The following is a 7,517-nucleotide window of genomic DNA, read 5'->3' on the forward strand; positions in this document are numbered from 1 at the left end:
TGTAGATTTAGATCTAGATCCTTTTTTGTAAACACCTTTCATAATCGAATGCATCTCTTAAACACCGAAATCACCATGTTCTTTCTGTGTTCTTTAATTCCGCATGCCAAACCAATTTTCATAATTCACATCAGCAACAATCATTCAACTCTAATCCTAACCCACTACTAAGCACTAAAGAATAAATCCTGATCTTGGTGATAGGCGATGATTTCCTATTTCCCATTATCAGGTTCATCTTCCCATGCTCTACATCCCTACTTTTTCTTGGCCCCTGCAAATCAGATCAAATGCGAAAACCACATCCTATATCAAGGACCAAAGAACTAGCATATGATGAGTTATTAGATTGAATAATATAAATACCTGCAAAGGAGGGCTTTATCTTCCCATCCTTGATGTCCTGCGAGTATTTCAGGCAACTTCGTTTCCAATGCCCCTTCTCGTGACAGTAGAAGCACGTTGCTTCTTTAGGATCGGATGAGGGAGTAGCAGAACCGGTTTTACCTTTGGATCCATTTGAAGTAGATCCATCATGGGACTTTCCCTTGTGGCTCTTAGAGGGAGCTTTCCTCTTCGTCCCTTTTCCATGTTCTATAGCGAGGACGGGGGCATCAACATTAGGGGTGGACTCGACAGCTTTGCCTTTAAGTCCACTTTCAGCAGTTCTCAACAAACCTTGAAGTTTGCTCAAGGTGACTTCCTCCTTGTTGATGTGATAAGTCATCTTGAACTGATCATAACAAGGAGGTAAAGAGTGTAGGATAATATCAATCTCTAACTCTTCGTCAAAGTTGACATTCAACTTGAGCAGGCGATCCACATACCTTTGCATTCTTTGCAACTGGCTCGTGATGGACTCTCCATCTTTCATCTTGGTTGTTATCAATGATGCGACAATCTCGTACCTTTCTTGACGCGTACTTTGATGGTACTTTTCCATCAAATTTTGACACATTTCGTAAGGCCAATTGTAACATCCCAATTTTCAAGTCCAAAAATTTCTTTTTAATTAACTGACTCATAAAAACATTCATAAGAAAATACTGTGAAAACACATCATCTCATGAAACAATGTATCATGTCTGAAACCCAAGTCATAAAATAATAACATATCAGAGTACAATCCCAAAAAACTCCATGCGGAAATCATGTGTGTGTGTGTGATGCGATGTTACGCCGTCGGCTCCTTCCCCTTAGACGAAGAGGTACCTGAAACCAAAACTGAAACCGTAAGCACAAAGCTTAGTGAGTTCCCCCATCATACCACATACCATACAATAACATCGGTATCTTCCAACCGGTAATCATCGTCGGTATCTTTCAACCGGTAATCATCATCAGTATCTTTCAACCGATAATCATCATCGGTATCTTTCAACCGGTAACTGTCATCGGTATCTTTCAACCGGTAACTGGGGACTATTCCACCCCCTACCACTAGCATACAACAACAAGATATAAACATACAGTCAGACATATCCGGGTACTGACCTACCCTTTGGTCCTAAGGACCGCTGTCAGGGAAGCTAATCCCTATTACACACGTAACATATCATACAGATAAAACTCATGACCAAAGCACGTAACCAGACCAAGATAATTATCACAAAGACAATCATCTTATAAATACTCCTCTTTGGTGGGCCGGCATTGTGGCCTTAGACCCACCCCTACTGGAAGGTAACTCACCTCGTACAAGTAGCTGCTGATAATCTGTACGGGAAACCTCCGTCCGCTGCTGCTCCGGAAATCCTCCGGCTACAATCCCCACAAAACACTCAGTTAGAGACTGATATCTATTCTTAGGGTAAAATGACCATTTTACCCCCAACCAAGTCCAAGACAAAGTCAACTTCCAGTTGACCCGACTCGCCGAGTTGGGTCGTCAACTCGTCGAGTCCCTTCCCTTTACTCGTCCTTATCCACGACTCGACTCGTCGAGTTTGGCAACGACTCGACGAGTTCCCCTCCTTACGGACATCAATGAACCTTCATCCGACCCGCCGAGTCGGATGAACACTCGCCGAGTTCTCCTTCAACTGATGAACAAGTCCCGACCTTGACTCGCCGAGTTGTATGAACAACTCGTCGAGTTCATCTTCAAATATAAGGAGATTGCCTTGGACTCGCCGAGTCTGTTCTAGCACTCGTCGAGTCCCATGAACTCCAGGTCTAAAATTAAGTCCAATGCGTTGGGTCACTCTTTCTGTCCTGCTACAACCCTTCTAACACCCAACTGAGTCCTTTTGACCCTCAACAAATATGGGACTCAAAGCCTTGGACTCGTCGAGTCCCAAGCGGACTCGCCGAGTCGATGACATCCATACCCTAAGTCCTCGAATTCTGATGTACAACACTTGACCAAAAGGTAGATCTAAGCTCCTTCAATCGTTCTAGCACGTAAAGTTACAAACTTTACATGCATGCATGGGACTTTGAACTCAAAAGGACATAAAATGAGCTCTTATGATGCATGGGACCTTTCTTGGGTGCAAAAGCAACCCAAATCTGCCTTGTGGCTCTTCCCAAGTGCTAGGTCCGAAGTCTTGACCCCCAACCATGTTTGCAATCATGGTTGGTTACCAAAATGGCTTATAAAAGCCCCAAATCTTCCCAAAAAGGGATCTATCAAATGAAAGAGCAAGATACAGACTTTATACCTTTCAAAGACTGCAAATGATGAACCAAACTCGAATCCTTCAGTCTCCTCTTGATCCTTCTATGCTCTTCCTTCTTCCTTGTGAACAAAACCACCAAAAATAACTCAAAAGCTTTAAATCTTGCACCAAAACACTTAGGGTTTGCTATAGAGGGTTTCTGGGAGCATAAAGGGGCGATAGAGGCTGTATAAGGTTGTTTAAATAGGGTGCAAACCCTCAGATTAGGGTTTTGTCCATACTGAGCCTACTCGTCGAGTCTGGGACCCGACTCGACGAGTCCATCACTTAAATCCCGCGTCTCATCCCGCTTCTACTCGGCGAGTTGGTCCTTCAAATCGCCGAGTCCAAGGTCAAAAATGCAAAATACTTAAATAAAATACATACCAGGAACCAGGTGCTACACCAATAGTCCTCGTAGAACCGCTGGAGCTCAGGAGTCATAGTGGCTACCATAATACACGACACCTTTGTCGCGTCTTTTTCATGAGCCCTATCCTCAGCTATTTGTTCTTCATTAGCTTTGGTTTCATCTATCTCTTTGAGCTTTTCGTCAAGGACGCATTCTTTCTCCTCGTATCGTAGGGCTATTCGTGTGTTGTGAATCCAATCATTGAAATTGGATCCATCGAAGGTGACCCTCCCACAAATGTTCATAAGAGAAAATGAGCTTAAGGAGTTGGAGTTCGAGCCAGAAGCGTTATTCGAGCCAGACATCTGAAAAGAAAAAGAACAAAGTTTTGATTAGATAAAGAATCCTTAATATAACACCCAAATGAAATATTAAGGCTAAGACCCAACACAATAATTCACAATTAGGAAGAGGGATGCCGTAATCCAATTGCAAATTATTTGAAGGTAGGTAAATGACGAGTTACCAATTCCACCATGAAAAAAGAAATGAGGAATTAGGTTTTAAATGAAATGAAATTCCTAGATTCTTTTGAGATTCATTGAACTTTTCAATGACATGTTTAATCTCGATTATGCCCTTCAAGTTTGTGACTGGGATACCGAGGATCACAAACAAGGTGTGAATAACCATGAAAATTAGCTTGACACTCTCGATGTCATTTACCACCTAATCAATGTGTCGGTTAACCACACACGCTCCATTGATCTATGATAATTCTCGAGCTACCCTTTGCCACCCTTGTTAGTCCAAGTTAGTGTGCCGGTTAACCACACATGCTCCACTAACGACTTTATAAGGTGCAAAGTGTAATTTCATGGACTAGCATCATTTTCACATTTTTCCTAAAGTAACTAAGATTGAGAATTTTTAAAAAGATTTAGTTACTTTAAAATATTCCTTATACTTATTAATGAGGAATTAATGTCCTATCCTACCCGTTCGGCTAACGACCCTCCACTAGTCAAGAGTGCGGTGGGTAAGAGTGGATACCCAATGGCGGTCATTTTACATGTCGCTTCCTTAAACGCCCCTTATAGACCAGCTTCGTGAATGAGGCCTACTAATGGTAAGACTGACTCATCTTATATATATATATATATATATATATATATATATATATATATATATATATATATATACATATTAATCTTTTAATATTATAATAGTATAAGGGTTGTATTTTAAACTTTTAAAAACACTCGGGTTTTAGAATTTAATATTTCAAAATTAAAACTTTTAATCAAATTTTAAATTCCAAAACTTGAGGGCAAAATTTGAAATTATTCAAAACTTCTAGATCAAATTTTAAATAATTAAACTAATCACATAATTTTGGACATTATCTTAAAATTTGACCATTATCTTTCAATTAGATGAGGATAATCATTACCATAACATAAAATTCGAATTTTAACAGTCAAAACAATTTAAGATAATGATCCTTATCTAATTTAGGCTTGAAATCCGAAAAATCTGCCAACAAACGAACCAACTCGTCGAGTCAGGGCATGCACTCATCGAGTAGTTCTAACTCGTCGAGTCCATCTTAGGACTCGTCGAGTTCATCAGTCAGAAGGCCAAAATCGATTTTGTTCCAGCTTTGGCAAAACACAATAGCATCAAATATAACAGAAAAACACCCTAAGCTCTGATACCACTAATGGGTTTTCAGCATTTCAACATTCCTATGGTGCACATGCAACCCGAATTGCTTTGGATCTAGGTTTTTCTCAGGTTATACATGCAATTCAATTGTCCAAAGCAAGAACCCTAATCTAGAATACAATTTTTGGATTTGATAAACAAACTAGGGTTAGAAGAATACCTTTCTTGTTAACTAGTAGTAACAAGTAATCCTTTCCTTGATCTTGACCTTCAAGAACTTAGTGCCTCAATTGTTGCACCTCTAATGGAGTCACAAACACCACAAGCAATGGATGAACAAGAGAAAGAGAGGATGGAGGCTTCACAAATCGGCCAGGGTTTCTTCCAGGAATCAAGTGCCGATTTTAGGAGCCTTGGGGTTCCTTTTATAGTTGAGCTGCTACTAGGGTTTCAAATGGAAACCCTAATTCCCTAGCTTAGGACCTAAGCAATCCACAGACCCCCACATGAAAGGCCTTGGACGAAATCTTTATGAACTCCCATAGAGTTTTCGTCCATCCATTATCAATAGGGTCTATGAGCCCAAACTACAACTATTACTGATTTACATAATCAGTCCTCGTTCTTTTAATCAGTCTATTTTGATCACTAAATTAATTTCTGATCAATACCAATTAAATATTATGATTTCTCAATTAATATATTATTCATATAATATATTAATAAATCATTAATTAACCTCTTTCTCAAAAACTCATCCTATCGAATTGCTATGGTGAATGCAACCCAAAAGGACCATGCTATTATCGGGTCAAGTACATACCAATTATGGTTATGGGCTTAGACACCTAATCCAACAAATCTAACTCAGTATGCGCTGCGTACAAGGAGGTACGCCCCACATACTTACCCTGCTCACAACCAACTTAGAAAATGACTTAATCCCTTAAGCCAAAACGTCCAATGCCCAAATCTAGTCCCAAAACATGCCTTAATCCATAAAGTTGCTAACTTTGAGCTTTTTCATGGATCAATGTGTAACACCCCGACTCCCAGGTACAAGTTTTAAAGCATTATGTGCATATTTATGGACCTACTCGATGAGTTGGTTGCCCCCAACTCGTCATGTAGAGGCGGGTTAGCCTGCATGGATTATTGGATCTACTCGACGAGTCGGAGGACCCGGACTCGACGAGTAGGAGCTGGGAGATGAAACCCTAATTTTTAGGGTTTTCACCCTATTTAAAGGACCTTAAGTCCTTTCCTCCAGTCCCTTACCACCCCTTGATGGCCAGAAGAAACCCTAATCGCCATTAACCTTGTTCTTGAGTGATTGTGAGGCTTAAAGAGTGATTTGGTGCATTTTGTGAAGAAGGTGTGAAGTATAAGAAGCTTGGAGCAAAGAGGAGCTTGTGGATTTGACTCTACTACATCTTGGCATCATTTTGAAGGTAACAAGTCGTTACCTTGACTTATCTCTAGTTAGATCTCTTCATTTTTGGGTTTAGGGCCATCCTAAGCATATTTGAGAGTCATTTTGAGTATTGGGGAAAGATCTAAAGTTGTAGCTTCAGATCTGGACTCCCCTTGGTCCCTATAGCTTTAAAGTTATGAAATTTGGCAAGCTTGGGCCTTTTCCTTAGTCTAGTTTTGGCATTTAGGACCATGCATGTACGTAAAGGTTGCAACTTTACGTGGAAACCATGCCCTAGGAGGTTGGATCTGCAATATGGAGCTTTGGGGTGGCTTAAAAACATCTGTATGAGAAATGGAATGCATGAACTCGACAAGCCGCTTAGCCGACTCGGCGAGTCAGATGAAGGTTGCCCGTATTTGATTCTACATAAACTCGGCGAGTCAGTAGGAGGACTCGACGAGTCAGTTAGGGTTTTCCCCGACATCTGGACACGCAGGGATTCGACGAGTTGGTTGGAAACTCGGCGAGTCAGTTAGGGTTTTATGATTTTCTAAGTTCTTAAGGAACTCGACGAGTTGCTATCTGCACTCGATGATCTAGGTCAACATGGACATTTGACTTTTACCGTTGACTTTGACCTTGACCAAGGGTTGACCAATTTGACTTCTGGGGGCATTTTGGTAATTTGGGAATTTATGGAAGAGGATCATCGGTGGCTGTAGGTGTTGGACTTGGAGCTGCATTTGGTGGAGTTTGATATTATCACTTCGAGCTACTTGTGAGGTGAGTTCTCCTCACTATATCAACAGGGTCTAAGGCACCAATGCCGGCCCTTATCGGATTTGTATCCGGGTTTATTGCATGATATGCTTATTGATTTGCATCCAGGTAGTTAGGATGGTGATATGCTTAGTGACGTGGTAGGTTGGTATCCTGGTTATAGGATGATTGTTATGTTAGAGATCGGTTAGTTCGGTATCCTGGTTATAGGATGGTTGCCATGTTAGTGATGTGTTAGATTTGTATGACTATCTGTACTTGCATGCTAGCGTATGATATTTATGTGCACATGTTTGTTGGTTTGGGGGATTGGGTTAAGGCAGGTCCTGCTTTGTGCTGTAGGAAAAGATACCCAGGGCGGACCGGATAGACTGCAGACTTAGGAGGGCATATAGTCAGACCGAAGGCCCGGCGAGCGGTCCGGATAGGCTGAAGGCCCTGAGAGGCGGCCCAGACGTGCCGAAGGCTCGGAGAGCGGTCTAGATAGACTGTAGGCCCGGTGCGGGTGGTCCAGTCAGACTGATGGATCATTATGCATGTTGTGTTTGTTTATATGATATGATTATGATCGTATGGCGTTGGTATTTTGGGGGTAACTCACTAAGCCTTCAAGCTTACATTTATCGATTATTGTTTCAGG

This window comes from Lactuca virosa, chromosome 7, assembly GCF_052849685.1.
Source record: "Lactuca virosa cultivar CGN04683 chromosome 7, Lactuca_virosa_CGN04683_v6, whole genome shotgun sequence".
NCBI classification, from domain to species: Eukaryota; Viridiplantae; Streptophyta; class Magnoliopsida; order Asterales; family Asteraceae; genus Lactuca; species Lactuca virosa.